This window comes from Ammospiza caudacuta, chromosome 34, assembly GCF_027887145.1.
Source record: "Ammospiza caudacuta isolate bAmmCau1 chromosome 34, bAmmCau1.pri, whole genome shotgun sequence".
Taxonomy (NCBI): Eukaryota; Metazoa; Chordata; class Aves; order Passeriformes; family Passerellidae; genus Ammospiza; species Ammospiza caudacuta.
In genome coordinates this window covers 2,584,186-2,603,348 of record NC_080626.1, presented here as the reverse complement: position 1 = coordinate 2,603,348, position 19,163 = coordinate 2,584,186, and the positions used below count along the sequence as shown (strand labels likewise).

The window sequence follows — 19,163 nt, the reverse complement described above, 5'->3', positions numbered from 1 at the left end:
CCCAGGAAAACCACCCAATTTGAAAAAAAAGCTACCAAAAATTCCAATAAACCCCCAAACGCCCCCAGAAAAACTCCCCCTCAAAATGCCAATAAAATCCCCCAAAAATCCAAACCCCCCAAAATCCACAAAACCAGCCACTCCCAGTCAATCCCAGTATGATTCCAGTCACTCTCAATGTGATCCCAGTGTAACCCAGTATGGACTCAGCTGCTCTCACTGTGATCCCAGTGTGATCCCAGTTGCTCCCAGCATAATTCCAGATGTTCCCAGTTCCTCCCATTATGATCCCAGTTGCTCCAAGAATACTCCCAGTCCCTCCCAGCAGGGTCCCAGTCGTGCCCAGTTGCCTCCAGGGTAGATTCAGTTTTCCCCAGCATCGTCCCAGTTGCTCCCAGCATGATCCCAGCTGTTCCCAGTGTGGTTCCAGTCCCCCCACTATGGTTAGAGACACTCCCAGTTTGTTTTAGTTACCTCAGAATGGTCCCAGTCTTGCCCAGTTACTCCCAGTTTCCTCTAGCATAATCCCAGTTTCCATCTGTTGCTCAAAGGGTGGCCCCAGTTGCTCCCAGTATGATCCCAGTTGCCCCAGTTATAGTCTCAGTCCTCTCAGCATGGTTCCAGTTCCTTCCAGCTGTTCCCAGTTGCTCCCAGTGTGTCACATTTTCCTCCCAACATGGCCCAGTAGCTCCCAGCAAGCCCCAGTCAGGTTCCATTCACACCCAGTATAATCCCAGTATGAGTGTAGCCACTCCAGTATGATCCCAGTCACTTCCAGTCTAATCCCAGTGTCTCCCAGTCACTCCCAGTTTGATGCAAGTGCCCCCAGTGTGATCCCAGTTGCTCCCAGCATGGGCCCAGCTGTTCCCAGTGTGGTGCCATCACTCCCCTGTTGTTACAGACACTCCCAGTGTGGTCCCAGTTGAACCCAGTTGCCCCTGCTCTAGTCCCAGTCACTCCCCAGATGATCCCAGTCCTTCCCAGCATGGTCCCAGTTGTTCCCAGTGTGGTTCCAGTCATTCCAGTATGGTTCCAGACACTGCCAGTATATCCCAGTTGTACCCAGCATGTCTGTAGCCATTTCCAGGCACTGCCAGTGGCCCCAGTAAGGTGTCAGTTCTCCCATTATGATTCCCCAGTCATGCCCATTGTATCCCAGTTGCTTCCAGCATGCATCCAGTCCTTTCCAGTTCCTCCAGTTTGCTTGCAGCATCATCCCAGTTTCTCTCAGTTGCTCGCAGTAGCCCAAAGTGTGATCCCAGTTGCTCCCCTTCAGCCCCAGTATGATCCCAGTAAGCTCCAGTTTGATCCCAGTCACATGCCAGCCCTCCCAGTGTGGTCCCAGTATAAACCCAGTTGCTTCCAGTCTCTCCCAGTATGATCCCAGCTGCCTCCAGCATGGTTCCAGTTGCTTCCTAGATCAGCCCATCAGTCCCAGTATGATTCCATTTGCTGCCCGTGTGCTCCCAGTTACTCCCAGTCACTGCCAGTATGAACCAGTTGTGCTCCACATGGTTCCAGTTGCTCTCTTTCACCCTCACTTTTGTTCCAGTCACTCCCAGTATCTCCCAGTGTGTCCCAGTTCCCTCCAGCACGTTCCCAGTCACTCCCAGTTGCTCCCAGTTGGGTTTTTGGGGAGATGTTTGGAGAATGAAGCAGTCCAAGGCTGAGCGGAAAAGGCCCCTTGGGGGGACATCGGGGGGTGCCGGTGGCGACTGCCGGCAGAGGCAGCCTGGAGGAGCAGAGCCCTGTGTGCCCCAGGAGCCCAAAGTGGGGAGCCCAGAGAGGGGGAAGCGCCGCCATGGGCGGGAGCCTCAAGAGCCTGGAGAGGGGCAGGGGGGACTCCTTGGAGCCGCTGCAGCCCAGAGCAGAGAACGAGGGGAGAAGGGAGCCCGGGAGCCCAAACAGCCGCGGCATCCCGGAATGGGGAGAGCGAAGAGGGGGAGCTTTTGGCATTGCTGGGACTGCCAGCAGCCTGGGCAGGGCAGGCACCGAGGAGAATGGGGACCCCCAATGCAAGTGTGACCCCAGCAGCTGGGACAGGGGAGAACCCCTGAACACCAGAAGGGAGGGACCAGGGATGGGGAACTCCTGGGAGGCTTTTTCAGGGCTGAATCTTGGTGTTTGGGAGGTTTTTCTGGAGTCCAGGTGTCCGGTGACTTGTAGAGATGGACTCGGGCAGAGGGACCTTGAAACTCAACGTGTGTTGGGGAAGATGAAACAGGAAAGCCTTATAAATATGATTGTTTGGCAAATGATTTTGAGAATATAGAAAGTATAAGCAAGATTGAGATGAAACCAAGTTTTTAGATACCTAGTTAGTGAACAACTGGAAAACAATGGTGTGGCCCGACTGAAGGTAATCCCCTTTTCATGAAACAATTCCCTCTGCTTGCAGAGAGATTCAAGTGTCAGAGCAGACCCTACTAGCTCAGCAGAAGGGGTCCAAAGAGTAGTATTAAGGGTTTAAAATGTAACACAGTATGGTGATGTAATTATTTTTATAGGCTGTATATAAATGCTGTAGGATTTGTATCTTGTACTACATTGGTTTGTGAGAAATAGAATATTCAACCCAGAAGAATATTTATTGTATTGTAACAGGAACCTAACTCTCTTACGCTCTTACCCTCTTACTCTCTCACCCTCTCATCCTCTCTGCCCCTCTCCTCTCTCAGGCCTGCTCTGAGCTGTGGCTGGCAGCTCCAGGCAGGGCCCTGCACCCAGGCCCTTTGCAAGAAACCGCAAGTTCCACGCCCTGGCTTCAGAGATCTCTCGTCTCTGTCGCCACCGTCCTACCCCCAACGCTCCTACAAATGTGCTCAGCCCTTGTTTTCCCCAAACCAGGATTTCCCATTCCCAACCCCTGGCAGTCTGTGAGGAAGAGGAAGATGCCCCAGGACACTGATGCAGGTGAGGAGGAAGTCAGTGTCCCTTTCCCCTCTCTGCTGCTCCATCTCCCAGCCCAGCATGGCCCCGGCTGCAGCTCAGCCCTGGGGGAATCTCCTTGCCCTTGCCTGTGGCAGGGAGGCAAATCCCATCCTGTCCTTGTCCTTCCTCCCCCAGAGCAGGAGCTGAGCATGGAGAGCAGGGAGGACAAATGCCCACGGCAGAACCTGGTGGAAGAGGCCGTTTTGAGCAGCTCCATGGTGCAGGAAGCCAACGGGGAGGAAAAGGCGCGGAGATGCCACGCGAGGAGGGGCTGCAAACGCAGCTGGCGGGGATCTGAGGGGGAAAGAGCCAGCCTGGGCCGGGAAGGCAGCCAGAGATGGAACCAGAGCTCGGAGCTGGTGCTCCATGAGCAGCTCCATGATGGGGAGAAGCCCCACACGTGCGTGGAGTGTGGGAAGAGCTTCAGGTAGAGCTCCGAGCTGATCCAGCACCAGAGGACCCACACTGGGGAACGGCCCTACGAGTGTGGGAAGTGTGGGAAGAGCTTCACACTGAGCTCCACCCTGATCCTGCACCAGAGGATACACACCGGGGAGTAGCCCTACAAGTGTGGAGAATGTGAGAAGAGCTTCAGCCAGAGCTGCCACCTGATCAAGCACCAGAGGACCCACACTGGGGAGAGGCCCTACGAGTGTTCCAAGTGTGGGAAGGGGTTTCCAACCAGCTCCCATCTCCTCTGCCACTATCAGAGTCACAGAGAGGAGAGGCCCTTCCACTGCCCCGAATGTGGGAAGGGATTCAAGGACAGCTCCACCCGCGTCACCCACCGGCGCATCCACACAGGGGAGAGGCCCTACGAGTGTGATAAATGCAGGAAGAGGTTTCAGACCAGCTCCCATCTCCTCTGGCACTATCGGATTCACACAAAGGAGAGGTCCTTCCAATGCTCCGACTGCGGGAAGGGATTCAGGTGCAACTCCAACCTCATAAGACACCAGCGCATCCACACTGGGCAGAGGCCCTACGAGTGTCCCCAGTGTGGGAAGAGCTTCTCCAGCAGCTCTCACTTGACCAAACACCAACGGAGGCACCACTAAGGGAAGCCCTGCGAGTGCCCCGAGTGTGGGAAGAGCTTCGTGCGCTGCTCCAGCTCCATCCCCCACTGGAGGAGGCACTTTGGGCACAGCCCTGGTCACTCACACTCCCTGTGATCCATGCTGGGAACACACCTGGCTGCTTCTCCTTTTGGTTTGGCCTCAATTTTCTTTTGCTTCATCTTCATCCCGAAAAAACAGCCAAGACAGAGTTAAATGAAATAAATTGATCAAAGATGTCTAAAGTTCCACAATTTCAGACGTTTTTAGGCTGGAATTGATGGTGTGGGGACAATATTCTGGAGGATTTGTGGGTTCTGTGGGGGGATTTTGGGCAATGTTCTCCATCTCTTTGTGCTCCAAAAGCCAAGAGAGTCACCTCAAAACAACTGAATCCCACTGAAAACAACTGAATTTTAATTCATACGGGCTCAATCCCATATCAAAATGGCTTGTTCCCATCTTAAACTGAATCCCATGCCAACCTCACTTGATTCCACCGATGGCATGGTGAGATGGGGTTGGAAGGAGATTGGGAGAAGTAGGATCCCAATTTGGAGCAGTGGGATGGGGATTGTGTGGGGTTCGCTGGGTTGGATATATTTGATAGTAAACAAAACTTTCAGGGTTACCGATTTCCATCCCGTTCATTTTCAGTCAGTTGCATTTGTGTTTGCAGAGTGCTACCTTCTCAGCTGATTGCGTTTGTGTCCTCCTTTCTCTCCTGCCTCTCTTTGCTTGCTCTGTTTCTCTCTCAGTGTCTCCCTTGAGCCAGGGCAGCTGCCACCAAAGACCCTGCCCTGATTTAGTTCCCAGTGCAGGAGCTACAACAGCCATGGGTGAAGTTCTGAAGGCTGGCAGTGAAATGTCACTGTAGGATCTTGTTCCACTTGGCTTTTGGCCCCTTCTTAAGAGCTTTCCTTCAAGGGCAGGAACATCTTTTCCTGGCTGGGAACTGGAATTCCAGACCCTTGGAGTGTGTGCTGTGCAGGACCATACGGACTGGGGTCATGTGGACTGGGATCATATGGGCTGGGACTGCACAGACTGGGACCATATGGATCAGGATCATACAGACTGGGATCATACAAACTGGGATCATATGGATCAGGACCGTACAGACTGCGGTCATGCGGACTGGGGTTGTATGGGTTGGGATTGTAAGGGCTGGGATTGTACAGACTGGGATTATGTGGACCAGGATTTCACAGGCTGGGACTATAGGGATGTCGTGGGTTGACAGCCTTTATCCCAATATCGTGTGTTGTGTCTGGCAACGGTGCCTTTTCTCTCTTCCCCCTCCCCCCCGCGGCCGTCTTGCCGCGGCGGGGCAGGGAAGAGAGGAGAGAGGGTTTGACCAGGCCTCTTTGGCTTTTGGCTTTTGCTGCTTGGCTTGGCTAGCCGCTTTGCTTGCTTGCTTTCTGCTTTTTGCGCTGTTTTTTTTCTTTTCTCCTGTTCCTGCTTTCTTACCCTCCCCTGAAGATACTGGACCGGCTCTGGACCTGACCTGAGAGCTTCAGGACACCCGAAGCTTGCAAAGAAGAGTGGCGCCCTCTCAACACAGTCTGTTTTGGTTTTCTTTTCTTGTGTTGGGGAGTGTTCTTTTGTTACTTGTAAATAAATAGGTTTTGTTTTCCACTTTGCTCCTCCGAGAAATTCCTTCCCGAACCCGGTATTGGGGGAGGGGTGGTTGGAGGTTTGTTTTGTTTTGGGGGGCTCCCTTTTGGAGATTTCCCCTAATTTGTCCTAAACCAGGACAAGGGATTAGGACCAGAGACTGGGATCATACAAACTGGACCGTATGGACCGGGATGGCTACACCGGATCAATGTGAACTGAGGGGGTCCTGCCCTGCCCAGGGGTCCCTCCCCATCCTGCCTGGGGGCACAGCCAAAGCTCCCTGGAATGAATGCAGAGGTCTGGGGGGGATCCCCGTGCCAATCCCATTTCCAGTCCCGTTTCTGACCCTGGTGCCAGTCTCAGAGTGATCCTGGCACTGATCCCGGTCCTGGTGCCTGCCTCAGTCTCCATATCAGTCCCAGAGCACTCCCAGTGCTGATTCTGGTGCTCTTGTTGATCTCGATCCCGGAGTGGTGCCAGTCCCGGTTTCAGTCCCAGTGTTGGTCCGGGAGTGGTGCCATTCTCTGTGCCGGTGGTGGTGCTGGTTTCAGTGCTGGTCTCAGTCTCAGTCCCGGAGCAGTTCTGAACCCAGTGCTGCTACTGGCGCTGGTCTTGGTCCGGGAGTGCTCCCAGTGCCAATCTCAGTCTCGGTCCCAGAGCGCTGCCAGTCTTGGTGCTGGTTCTGGTGACGGTCTCGGTCTCAGTCCTGGAGGGCTCCCGGTCTCGGTCCTGGTCCTGGTCCCAGAGCAGTCCCAGTGCGGGCGCCAGGTTCCAGTCTCGGTCCTGATCCCAGTCCTGGAGCGCTGCCGGTGCCAGTCCCATTTCCAAAGCACTCCTGGTGCCGGTCCCAGTGTTAGGCTTGGTCCCAGTCTTGGTCCCAGTGCCAGTTCTGGTGCTGGTTCTGGTCTGGGTCTTGGTCCTTGTCCTGGTGCCGGTCCCGTAGTGCTGCCAATCCCAGTTCCAGTGTCGGTCTCAGTCTTGCTGCTGGTGCTGGTTCTGCTGCTGGGTTTGGTCTTGGTCCGGAGAATTTAGGTCCATTTGGGTGATTTTAGATAAAACTGGGCAGGTTTAGGGTGTGTTTCAGATCCCTTGCAGGGATTTCAAGCCTTTTGGGGTGGATTTTAGGCCCCTTTGGCTGATTTTAGGCCAAATGTGGTAGGTTTGAGGGTAGATTTTGGATCCCTTTGGATGATTTTAGGCCCATTTGGGGGAGGTTTGGGCCTGTTTGGCTGATTTTAGGATAAACTGGGCAGTTTTAGGGTGGATTTTAGATGCCTTTTGATGATTTTAGGAAAATCTGGTAGGGTTTAGGCCCATTTGGCCCATTTTGGCCTTAAACTGGGCAGTTTAAGGGTGATTTTAGAAAAAACTGGGCAGTTTAAGGGTGGATTTTAGATCTCTTTGGATAACTTTAGGCTCATATGGGTGCATTTTAGGCCTCTTTAGGTAATTTTAAGTTGAACCAAGCCTTTTAACGGTGATTTTGGATCCATTTCTGTTATAGATGGCTAATGAGATGATTGGCTCTCGCAATTAAGGGATGAATGCTGTGTGAATGTTAAGAGAAGCTTTATTGATGTGTGATTATGTTACTGCAGTCTGTTGTTTAGATGTCCTCTGTTCTCCCCACAGCCCCCTTTCCCCCCTATTGTTACCATCAGACAGCCTGAGCCATCCAGGACAGGGGGAAAGAAGGCGAGTACAAACACTTGTTCCTAGGGGAGGGGGCGTGGCATGGCAGCACCTGACCCTCCAATCAAGCTGCAGGAAAGCAGAGTCCACCAATAAACAGCAAAGAAGAGTTGACTGACAGACTGTGGGAGGAGCCAAGGTTGGCTGATGCAATTCCCTGGGGTATAAAAGGTGAAGTGTCCATCTTGAGGATGAGGCAGGCACGTCGTAGGCAGCCACGAGGGAAGCTCCCAGGCCTGTTCTTCCTTATTTAGTCCTTTTGCTGGCATTTTTGTTAAGGTTGAATAAACCTTTTAAAATATTGAACGTCAGCAGTCATTTCTCACAGTAACCAAGGGTTCCTTTACTGGAGTTTGGTGCACAGGAGAAACACCAGCCATATATTCTCAAGAGGTCAAAATGGTGACAAAATTTTACTGGCAAAGTACAAAAAATCAAGAAACTTTGGAAAAAGATTTAATAAAATATGCAATTCAACATAAAACACCATAGCAGTACCTTCATTAACTCAGCCCGTTGCACCTGGAAACATTTAAACACTTCAGTTGTTGAGGTATCAAAAAATGTTCCATATCAAGAGCATTAGAAGGAGAAGACAGAGAGGCAGGAGGGCAGAAGCTCTATAGAAAGAAATGCCCATGGCTACCAACTGTTGGGGTTCCAGCATGGGTGAGACACAAACCCCAGCCGTGGAGCCCTTGTGACACATCAGGGCCCCTCTGGAACAAAGAAACCATTGCTGACAGTCCAGAAACTCATGGAACCAAGGGGCCATTGTGACCATGCAGATCCAAGGACACCACGGTGGCACAATGGAACCTCATGGGAGCAAAGAGACCACTGTGACACTCTGGTGCCTCACGGAATCAGGGGGACCATTGTGAAACTCAGGCCCCCTGTGGAGCCAAGGGCCAAGGATGAAGCTGTGGGGCCCATGGAACCAAGGAGCCATGTGACACAGCAGGGCCACAGGGAGCCGAGGGGCCATGGGGACATTGCAAGGGCTCAGGGAAGCCAAGGGGCCATTGTGACACTGCAGAAGAAAGGAGAACACTGTGACACTGCAGGGACTCCTGGAATCAAGGAGACCATTGGGACACTGTGGGACCCCATGGAACCAATGGCACAGGGAGCAGGTGTGGCTGGTTTGGGGTCCCGGAGGCTGCTGGACAGGTCTGGCTGACCTTGGCATGTCGAGGGCTGCTCCTCATCTACCCCTGAAGCACTGGGGCTCTGGGGTCTCCTTGCCATGGGAGAGAACTGTTCTGATCCTCCTCCAGGGCCCTATGGCCAAAACTGGGATTCCTTCTCCAAATTCCCTTACATGCAAAGATTGTTCCCAGATGAAATCTGCCAGGAGAGACAGATCTGGCTGCCTTGGCTACCTGGGGCCACCTCTGATCTGCCTTTCAAACACTGGGACCATGGGCTTTTCTTTCTTATGGGAAAAAAAAACATCCATCTCAACCAGGCACTCATGGCCAAAACTGGGCAACTGCCTCTGGAATTCCCTATATCCAAGGATAGCCCCCAGACAAAAGCTGCCAGGACTGACAAGTCTGGCTGGCCTTGGCTTCCTGAGGGCTAGCCCTCATGTGCCTCTGAAACACTGGGGCTCTGTGCTTTCCTTCCTAATGAAAAGAACTTTTCTTCCTGTCCAGGCACCCACGGCCAAAACTGAGATTCCACCTCCAAAATGCCCATTGTCCAAGGAAAGCCCCTAGAAAAAGATGCCAGGAGAGACAGGTCTGACTGGTTTGGCCTAAGGTTGACCACCTCTCATCTTCTTCCAAAACACTTGGACTTAGTGCTTTACTTTCCTTTGGAAAAAACCACCCATCTTGACCATGGCAAAAATTGGGATTCCACCTCCAAAGCTCAGTACATCCAAGGATTGCTCCCAGGTGAAAGCTGCCAGAACAGACAGGTCTAGCTGCCCTTGGGCTCCTGCGGACTGTCTCTCCCCTGCTGTCCAAACACTGGGGCTGGGTGCTTTCCTTCCTGTGGAAAAGAACCATCCTTCTTATCCATGCAGAAACGGCCAAAACTGGGGTTCTACCTCTGGAATTCTCTATATCCAGGGTTGATTTCAGACAATAGCTACCAGGACAGAGAGCTCTGGTGGCTGCCCCTGCCACACTGGGGCTGGGTTCTTTCTTCCCATGGAGATCCCTGGGACACTGTGGGGACCTCATGGAACCAAGGGGATCATTGTGGCACCACTAGAGCCCATAGAACCAAGGGGATCATGGTGGCACTGCTGGAGCCCATGGAACCAAGGGGCCATGATGACACAAAGGGGTTCCATGGAGCCAGAGACCATTATGGCTCTGTGGGGCCTGATGGAACCTTGGAGACCATTGTGACCCTTCAGGGCCTCGTGTCACCAAGGGAGCATTATGACACCTCGGTGTCATGGACACAAGGGACCATTGGGATACTGTGGGGCCCCATGGAACCCAGGGAACATGGAACAGCTCTGGCTGGCTTGGCCTCCCAGGGGACATTGAACAGCTCTGCCTGATTTTGGGATGTCAAAGTCTGCCTCTCCTCAGCTCCTGGAGCACTGGGGCTCCATGCTTTCCTTCCTATGGAAAAGAACTGTCTGACTTTTCAGATGCCCATTGCCAAAGTTGGTACTGTCCCTAAAATAATTCCTATTTGCAAGGGTATCTCACAAAACAAAACCTGCCAGCTCTGGCTGGCCTTGGCCTCTGTGTAGTAGACAGGGACAGGCGTTCAGAAGATCTCGCGATGTGACGGAAAGGCAGGACCCTCTGTTCCCCTTAGATAAGACCCTCTGTTCCCCATAGATAAGAAATTAAGATAGGAGTGTAGCCTCCCTTAACTGAATACCAGTAACTTTCCATCCCCTACCCAGTAACTTTCCACTCCTTACTAACCATAGATGGTAAAGACAGACCCACTGTGACGTAGAAGACCCCCAAGATTATAAAACCCCAAGAGATGAGATAATAAAGGCTTTTGGACCGTCCACCACATTGGTGTCTGCGTGTGTCCTTGGCCCAAGCGACCCTGGAGAGTGGGTGGCTGTGCCGTTTCCTCAGAACCAGGTCGCCTTGCCTTATACCAGAAGGCAACACCTCTGATGGTCACCTCTCATCTGCCCCTGAAACAGAGGGGCTGTTGGAGAATTTTGCTCAGACATAGCTTGAAGGAAAAAAGGCCATGAAAATATACAGCTGATGGAAAAGTAAAAGGCAGCTAAGCAGCAGTTCCCAAGCCTGTTTCTGTAAATAACTAGGTTCTCAGGCACATTTTTATAAACAGGAGGATTCTCAGACAGTCTTCTCATAACAGGTAAACATTCTGTCCTTGGCTGTTTTGGGAACAGACATGGAGGTTTTGAGAACCCTTCATATCAGGGTGAGAACACAAATCTCGGTTTCAATAAACAAACCACATGTATTGAAAACAAAGGGAGGGGTTAGTGTTTGATCTGTAGCCTATGGTGAGCTCGAGTTTTGCAATATGTATGAACTTAATTAACACGGTTATAAAAACGTGCCTTTTGGATCAATAAATCTGGAGTTTGATGCTCATCAATCGGATGGTCGTCTCCCTTCACTTCATCAAGGGGCTCTGTTCCTTCATTCCTATGGAAAAGAACCAGCCTTCTTGTCCAGGGACCATGGCCAAAATTAGAATTTTGCCTCCCAAATTCTGTATATCCAAGGATTGCTCCCAGACAAAAGTAGCCAGGACAGACAGGTCAGGCTGGCCCTGTCCTCTGGTGATTTTCTTAGACTATGAGCTGAATGTTTTCATTTGGAAACACCTTGGAGAGGGCTCAGAGATGTCCCAAGGATGGGCTTGGAGGCCTTGGGCACATGAGCTCTGTACAGGGAGAAAGGAGCTCTGTGCTCAGTGGGGTGGAGACTGAGGACAGTGGAGCAGAGCCATGAGAGTGTTTAAAGGGAGATTTCAGGGATGGTGGATCCTTTTGACATAGTGGAAAACAGCCAGGGAAAGAAAGAAAGAAAGAATTAATGCCAAGGGCAGCTGGGGAGGCCCAGACTGGCACCAGGAGACAGGAGTTTCCCTGTCGCAGACATTTCTCCACAGAAATCCTTCCTTTCAGATTTCTGTGTCTTCTGGAAGGCAGAGGCCTCAGAAGAGAAGGTAAACAATTATCAGCTGCTGTGGAATGCAATAGGATTCACCTTGATTGGCTCATTTTCTATGTTTATAATTAAGAGCCAATCACCAGTTCAAGCCAGGGGACGGAGTCCTTGGCCACAACTTTGTTGTGGGTTCTTTTCTATCTATTCTTAGCTTAGCTAGCAGCTCTGCAAACCTCTCTCTATATTCTTTTTAGTATAACTATAATGTATTATATCATATATTAATAAATCAAGCCTTCTGATCAAGAAACAAGATTCACCGTCTCTCTCTCACCAGCAGTGGCCCACACAGGACGCTGTAATATCTGGTGACCCCTCGTGTAAGAGCAAAAATTAATCTGATAAGACCAGAGGAGCAAAATTGCTGCACTGGGTAAAAATCCTGTATGTGTGGCATTTGATGGTCGCTCTGAAGTGATCAGAAAGTGGATTCAAGCCAGGAGCTGAAGAACTGAAGATTTGGACAGAGTTCACAGCCAAGGCTGACCACAAAGAGAATCTTTCTTCTGGAAAACCATCAGGAAAGATGATGGAAAAGAGCAGCAGACCTGTGGAGCTGGCCAGAGCAAGCTGGACTCTTTCAAAAGGTACTGTTCACTTTTCTATCCCTGATGAACCAGCCCTTCGTAGCTTGTGGTTTTTCGTATGGCAAACACATGCCTTGCCAGAAGAGATTCAATTCTCCCCTTCAGAGGAAAAACTTATTGCCCTCTGGAAATATTGGTGCAGAGAAGATGGTTGCTTTTTGTCAGAAACAGATATCTATGGGTTCTTTAGATGGGCAAAGCTTTTTGGGTTCTTTGCTGATGTCTTATACACTTTAGATGCTTTTGTCTGGGAGTGCATGGACTCCATTTTCCAGTTCGTCTGGAACAAGGGACGTGTCCTGCCTTCTATCTACCCAGCATTTATAAAGCTTTTCCCAGTTCTGAAATGCAGAGCAGCGTCTTTCCAATGAATCTCTAACTGTTATGGCCAAGCTCCGTTTCCACCACCTTTGGCAGAAGACGCGGTGGAGGAGGACATTTTTCTTCCCAGCCCCCCCTGCTTCACGGCGAGGGGGGGCGAAACTTCGCGGTGCGAAGAAGTTTTTTTTACTCTTTCTCCGGAGCATGCTCAGATGGAGTGTTCTCCTTCCCCCCCTTCTCTCTCTCCGGGGGGATGGGAGCGGCCGCTCCAGCCAGCGCCGGCCTCTCAGACTCCGCCTTCAGACATGAGGGCGGCACCGGTCTCCGAGGCTTCCTCCACACCCCTGCCAGAGCCTGTGTCGGAGAAGGCAGAAGAGACAGCACCTTCGGCGATTGACCTGTTGCTAAGCAACAGCGACGCTCCGCCGCTTCTCCAAGCTCCGATGCTGCCCGTGCCGTGCCCGCCGCCGCTTTCAGAGCCAAGGGACGCAGCAACAGCGTGTTCCCGCGCGTTCCCGCCTCCTCCAGCCGAGACAGTTCCTGTTCAGGATGGGGCTGAAAACGGAGCTGAAGCTGTGGGACCCTCGGAGCAGCCCGCGGCGGATCCCACGCTCAGCGCGGTTCCCCCCCCGGTTCCGGCTCCCTCCCCGATGCTTCCACCGGACGTCCCAGCAGTCGCTCCGGAGGGGGGTCTCTCCTTCCGTGGAGCGGGGGCTGCCCACCAGCTCACTGTTGTGGCAGTCCAGCTGCCGGCTTTCAAGCTCGGCGGTTTGGGGGGTGGTGTTTCGGTTGCTGTCCCATGGAGGCTGCCATCTCTGCCGCCCCTCTTGTGCCCTAGCGGCGAGGGGGAGGGGGCTCCCGAAAGTTTTGCCTTTGGTCCCCAGCCCAGTGGGGGTGGTGCCGTGATGCTGTGGGAAACAAACATTCCCAGACCCGAGATGAAGATTCTCGGGGCAGCTTCTATTTCCCTGCTGCTGGCATGCCTCAGTGGTTTAGGGGAAAGGAAGCGTCTCACTACCCGTGCTGCCATTGTGCTGGCAGCAGGGTTCAGGCCTGCGGGAATGCAGAGCCTTCCTCATGAGTTTGGCCTGGGATGCTGGGCTCAGGAGGTTCCTGGGCCAGGGCCATCATTTGGCCTCCTTGTGTTTCTAGGGGTTCTGGTTTGTCCTACCGGTCCGGGTCCCCCTGTGTGAGCCAGTTTTGGGGTTCCTGGTCCAGTATGGGCCAGGGCCCCCAGGGCCTTTCCTTCTCTGGCACTGCTCTGCTCGGTGCTGCTCTTTTGCTTTTCGATCAAAAAAAAAAAAAAAAAAAAAAAAAAAAAGATTGAAAATAGAGGGCAGCAGCTCTGAAGCGCTGAAGCACTGAAAGGCCAGAAAGGACATTTCAAAATTGTTCAAGTTGTTTCAAATTGTTTCAAATTGTATTAAGACTGTCAATAGTTTTTGATAACTATTGATGGAACTCTTTTGCAGAAGTCTGTTTCAGGACCAAAAGGACTCTCAGATATTCCAAGGGAAATAACTTCGGCTCTTGGACTGTTCCTGAAACTCAGCTGCATGGACTTCAATTTCCTTTGCATTGTATTTTCCAATTTTCTTATATTGTAGGATTGTTTTAGTGAATTGTAAGTCTTCTATATTTTATAGGTGAAGGAATTTCCTGTTCATTCCACATCAGCATTTTTCTTTTATTTTTATACAATTTAGAAAGGTGAGATGTCGCAGACATTTCTCCACAGAAATCCTTCCTTTCAGATTTCTGTGTCTTCTGGAAGGCAGAGGCCTCAAAAGAGAAGGTAAACAATTATTATCAGCTGCTGTGGAATGCAATAGGATTCACCTTGATTGGCTCATTTTCTATGTTTATAATTAAGAGCCAATCACCAGTTCAAGCCAGGGGACTGAGTCCTTGGCCACAACTTTGTTGTGGGTTCTTTTCTATCTATTCTTAGCTTAGCTAGCAGCTCTGCAAACCTCTCTCTATATTCTTTTTAGTATAACTATAATGTATTATATCATATATTAATAAATCAAGCCTTCTGATCAAGAAACAAGATTCACCGTCTCTCTCTCACCAGCAGCGGCCCACACAGGACGCTGTAATATTTCCCTGCCAGGGCAGAGCTGTGGTGCAGCACGTCCCCAGCAGGAGCCTGGAGCAGCCCCAGGCTCTGTGTGGGCAGGCCGAGGCAGGCAGGAGGCAGAGCTGTCAGCAAAGGAAGGGCCCAGCCAGGTGGGGCAGCTGGGGGATGCCGACAGCCTGCAGGGACAGAGGCGCAGGGCAGGGACACCGTGGGACAGCCTGGGCTGCACAGGGCACAGGGATGGGCAGCAGCTGCAAGACAGCCCTGCCAGAGCCAACCTGGGCAGCACTTTGGCCATGGCTGCTGGCCCTGGGGCCAGGAGGGGACAAGTGACCCTTGCAGGCCTGGGGCCTCATTGCCTCCTAGTCCCTACTCAGCAGCCTGGCAGGGGCCGCCCCATGCTCCTGCCCTTGGCATTGCACATCCCCACATGCCAGTGCCCATCCCGGGAAGAGCCCTGAGCAAGGAGGGAGGGACAGGATCTGCCTGGCCAGGGGCTGGGGCTCAGGCCTTGGCCCTTTGCAATCCTGAAACTGTGGTAGATAGGGAAAGGCTCTGCGGAAGATCACGCGATGTCACGGAAAGGCAGGACCCTTTGTTCCTCTAAGATAAGAGATTACCCTAGGAATGTGGCCCCACTAACAGTAGGAATGTGGCCCCACTAACAGTAGTGCCAGTAACTTTCCATTCCTTACCCAGTACTTTTCCATTCCTTACTAACCATAGATAAGAAGGACAAACCCCCTTTTGACGTAGAGAACCCCTAAGACTATAAAACCCCACGAGAAGAAGTAATAAATGCCTTTTGACCGTCCATCATATTGATGTCTGCGTGTGTCATTGGCCCGAGCGGCCCTGGAGAGTTTGGGCCGCCGTGCTGATTCTCAGAACCAGGTCGCCTGCCTTGATCGAGAAGGCAACAGAAACACATCCAGTTTTGCTCAGCACAGAGACACCTTTGCCTTGTTTGTCCCCAGCTGCCATCACCTCCTCCAGTGTTCTGCTCTCCCTGGAACCTGGGGACACTTTCTCATTTGTGTCCCTGACAGGGATCTCTTTAAAGTACAAGAAACTTCAGTATTTCAATCTCACTTTGAGCTCTTGAGAAGTTCTTTGAACACATTGTGAGGAACTGGGTCTGATGCAAAGAGCACCAAAGCCCCAGAGGGTCATTGAAGTCCTTGTGCTGTGTCTGTGCTGCTGAGCTGGGCCGGGCTCCTGGCCCAGAGGCAGCTCCTGGCAAGGGCAGCGCTGCAGAGAGACAGCTCTGGCCAGGAGCAGCTCCTGTGCACAGCCCAGCAGGGCTGGGGCACTGCCAGGGCTCCTCAGGAACACCAGCAGGGCACAGACAGAGCTCACAGGGGCTCAGCACTGGCAGGGGCTGTGGGATGGCCCCGAGGGGGCTGTGTCACAGCAGCACCTCTGTGGCTGTGTCACAGAGGCACACAGCAGCTGGGATGTCAGCAAGGGGCTGTGTGACAGCACAGAGTGGGCTGTGTGAGGTCACAGATTGGGCTCTGACATCACAGAGTTTGTTGTGTGAGGTCATTGAGAAGCTACAACATCATAGAGGGGACTGTGTGACATCACAGAGCTGGCTGTGATATCATAGAATAGGGTGTGAGGCCATGGAGCAGATCGTGTCATCATGGAGGATGTCTCTGTCACATCAGAGAGTGGGTTGCAACGTCACTGGGTGGCCGTGTAACATCACGGAGCAGGCTGTGACATCACAGAACAGACAGTGATATGAAAGTGTGACTTTGTGACATCACAGAGTCTTCTGAGACATCACAATGCAGATTTACAATATCCCCTGTTTCTGTGAAATCACGGGCTGTGTGACATCACAGATGGATGTGTGACATCACAAGAGGCTGTGTGACATCACAGGGGCAGTGTGACATCACAGGTGCTGTGTGACATCACAGGGGCAGTGTGAGGTCACTGGGGAGGTCACTCTGCCCTGGCCCCCCTCACAGCTCCCCCCAGAGCAGTCCAACCCTGCTCGTGCACAGCGGGGTCCCCTGTCCCCCCGGGTCCCCCCGCCCCCGGGCCCCGCATTCTCCCCCAGAGGATGTTCCACGAGATCGACCCCAGAGCCTGACACGGGGACAGGGGGCCAGGGCCCTGGGGGTGGCACAGGGGGACAGGGACCCCCCGGCAGCGTCCCCGTGTCCCCCAGGGCCAGAGCCTGGGCCAGGGCTCCTTCACCCTGCTACCAACAAGGGGCTAAGAGCACTGAAAAAATCCCCAGCAAGGGATCAGCAAAAAGCAGATTTAATATTAAGGGACAGCAGCACAAAGTTCCTTGGCAAGAGTCACTCTGCTCCTGAGTGGACACTTCAGGCACACCAAGGAAACAAAGCAACCACAAAACCAAACAGAATCCAGGCAATCAAACAAGAAATTAACTGAGAACTGTCCCTGTGTGTTTATGTGTGACACAAGGACACTGAGGGCAAGGATAAAAGTAATATGGCCTAAAAGCTTAAAAGAGCTAAAACTTAACAGGACTGAACTTACAACTTAACCTTAACTGATACCTTAAACCTCACAATTTAGCAAAAGAACAGCACTTAACAGTATTTAACTTTACTTATAATCTATGACTTTGCTAATTAACAGAGGAATAACATTTAATTATATTCAACTTAGCTTATAACTTATATTAAACAAACCAATTTAGCAAAATAACAGCTCTCAGCAGCATTTAACTTCACTTAGACCTTCGTGACTTAAACTTCACTTACAGGCCTGACTGACTCAGCTATCCAAGGCACTCCAACCCCTCAGAGAGCAGCATTTCTGCCACATTTCCCCAGCACAGGCACTCCTGTGTGCACACTGACACAGTCAGTGCAAGGCACCTGTGAAAAATTCCCCTGAGGGCTGGAAATGCTCACTGCTGATGCTTTGGCATCTCCCCAGCAGGTGAAGGGTTGAGCCTGGAGGAGTAGGGGGATCGGCCCAGGCTCCGTCGTTGTTGGGGATCCCTGAGTGCAGCAAACGGGAGAGTTCCCGGCTGGGAGAGGCCCCACTCAGAGGGAGTCGCTGGCCCAGGAGAGCTCCAAGGGCTCCTTTTGGAGCGCTGTTTGTAGGGCCCCAAGAGAGAGGCCTCAGTCCCAGCAATGGTTCATCCTGGCCACACTTGGCACCAACAGCTTTCTTTGGCAGTGTGAGAACAGGGATGTTGTGCCACTGAGGGAACAGAAACAGTTCCCAGGGCTGCTCCTACAGAAATCAGGAGCTGGCTGGGCAGCAGCAGTGCCTGGAGCAGCTGTGATGAGCTGCAGAGGATCTGAGCCCAGGGGCTGTTGGCCAAGACCAAGGCCCAAGGAGAATTTCTCAGCTGGCAGGGCGGCCTGAGAAGGGGACGGGGGAATGCAGCAGCACAGGGCCATGGAACCAAGGGACCATTGTGACACTGTGGGGCCCTGTGAGAGCAAGGGACCATTGTGACACTGTGGGGCCCTGTGAGACCAAGGGACCATTGTGACACTCTGGGGGTTTCATGGAATCATGGAGACCACTGTGACATTTTTGAGCCTTATGGAACCATGGAGACCATTGTGACACTTTGGGGTGTCATGGAACCAAGGAGACCATTGTGACACTGAGGGGACTCATGGAATCATGGAGACTATTGTGGTGCTATGATGATCCATGGAATAAACAAAACATTGTGACACTGTGAAGCCTCATGGAACCAGTGAAACCACTGTGACTCTGGGGATCCCTCATGAAACCAAGAGGCCTTTGTGACACTGCAGGTCTGCATGGAACCAAAGGTCCATTGTGACATAGCAGGGCCTCGTTTCATCAGTTGTCCATTGTGACACTGTGGAGCCAAAGCAGACCATTGTGACACTGCAAATCCCCAGGGTCCAAAGGTCAATTGTGACATTGCAGGGCTCATGGAACAGAGGAGTCATGTGACATTGTGGGGCTTTGGGAACAACAGAGACCATTGTGACACTGCAAGGCCTCATGGAATTGTTGGGACCATTGTGACATTGCAGGGCCCAATGGAACCGTGGGCCACTGTGACACTGTGGTACCCCATCAAACCAAGGGGCCAGTGTGACACTGCAGGTCTTCTTGTAATCAAGGCACCATTGTGACACTGTGAGCCCCACAATACCAAGGGAACACAGAACTGGCTGGTTTGGCCTCCCAGGGGTCACCTGACTGGTCCAACTGACCGTACCATGGTAAGGGTCTCTTCTCATCTGCTACTGAAACACTGGGACTCCATGCTTTTCTTGCCATTAAAAAGATCTCTCCTTCTCCTCCAGGCAGTCATGGTCAGAATTGGGATTTCACCTCCAAATTTCCTTATATCCAAGGTTTTTCCCATAGGAATATTGCCAGGACAAGTCTGGCTGGCAATGGTTTCACAAGGGTCAGGTCTCATCTGTCCCTAAAACCCTGGGGAAGGGTCTGTACTTTCCTTCCTATGAGAAAGAACTGTCCTGCTTCTCCTGGTGCCGATGGCGAGATTGGATTTCCACCTCCATAATTCCCTATATCTGCTCCCAGACAAAATCTGCCATTCCTGACAAGTCTGGCTGGCCTTGGACTAGTGAGGCACTCACCTGCCTTCCAAACACTGGGGCTCTGTGCTTTTCTTCCTCTGGAGAAGAACTGTCCTTCTCAGCCAAGTGCCCATGGCCACAATTGGGATTTCACCTCCAACATTGCCTGTTGTGACAGACTGGAGGAGATT

General features: G+C 52.1%; 1 pseudogene; it reads left to right on the top strand.

The window, feature by feature from the left end:
* The first annotated feature begins 1,067 nt into the window (after window positions 1-1,067).
* The window catches only part of LOC131570335 (zinc finger protein 271-like), a 748,777-nt pseudogene continuing 730,681 nt past the window's right edge, over window positions 1,068-19,163 (top strand).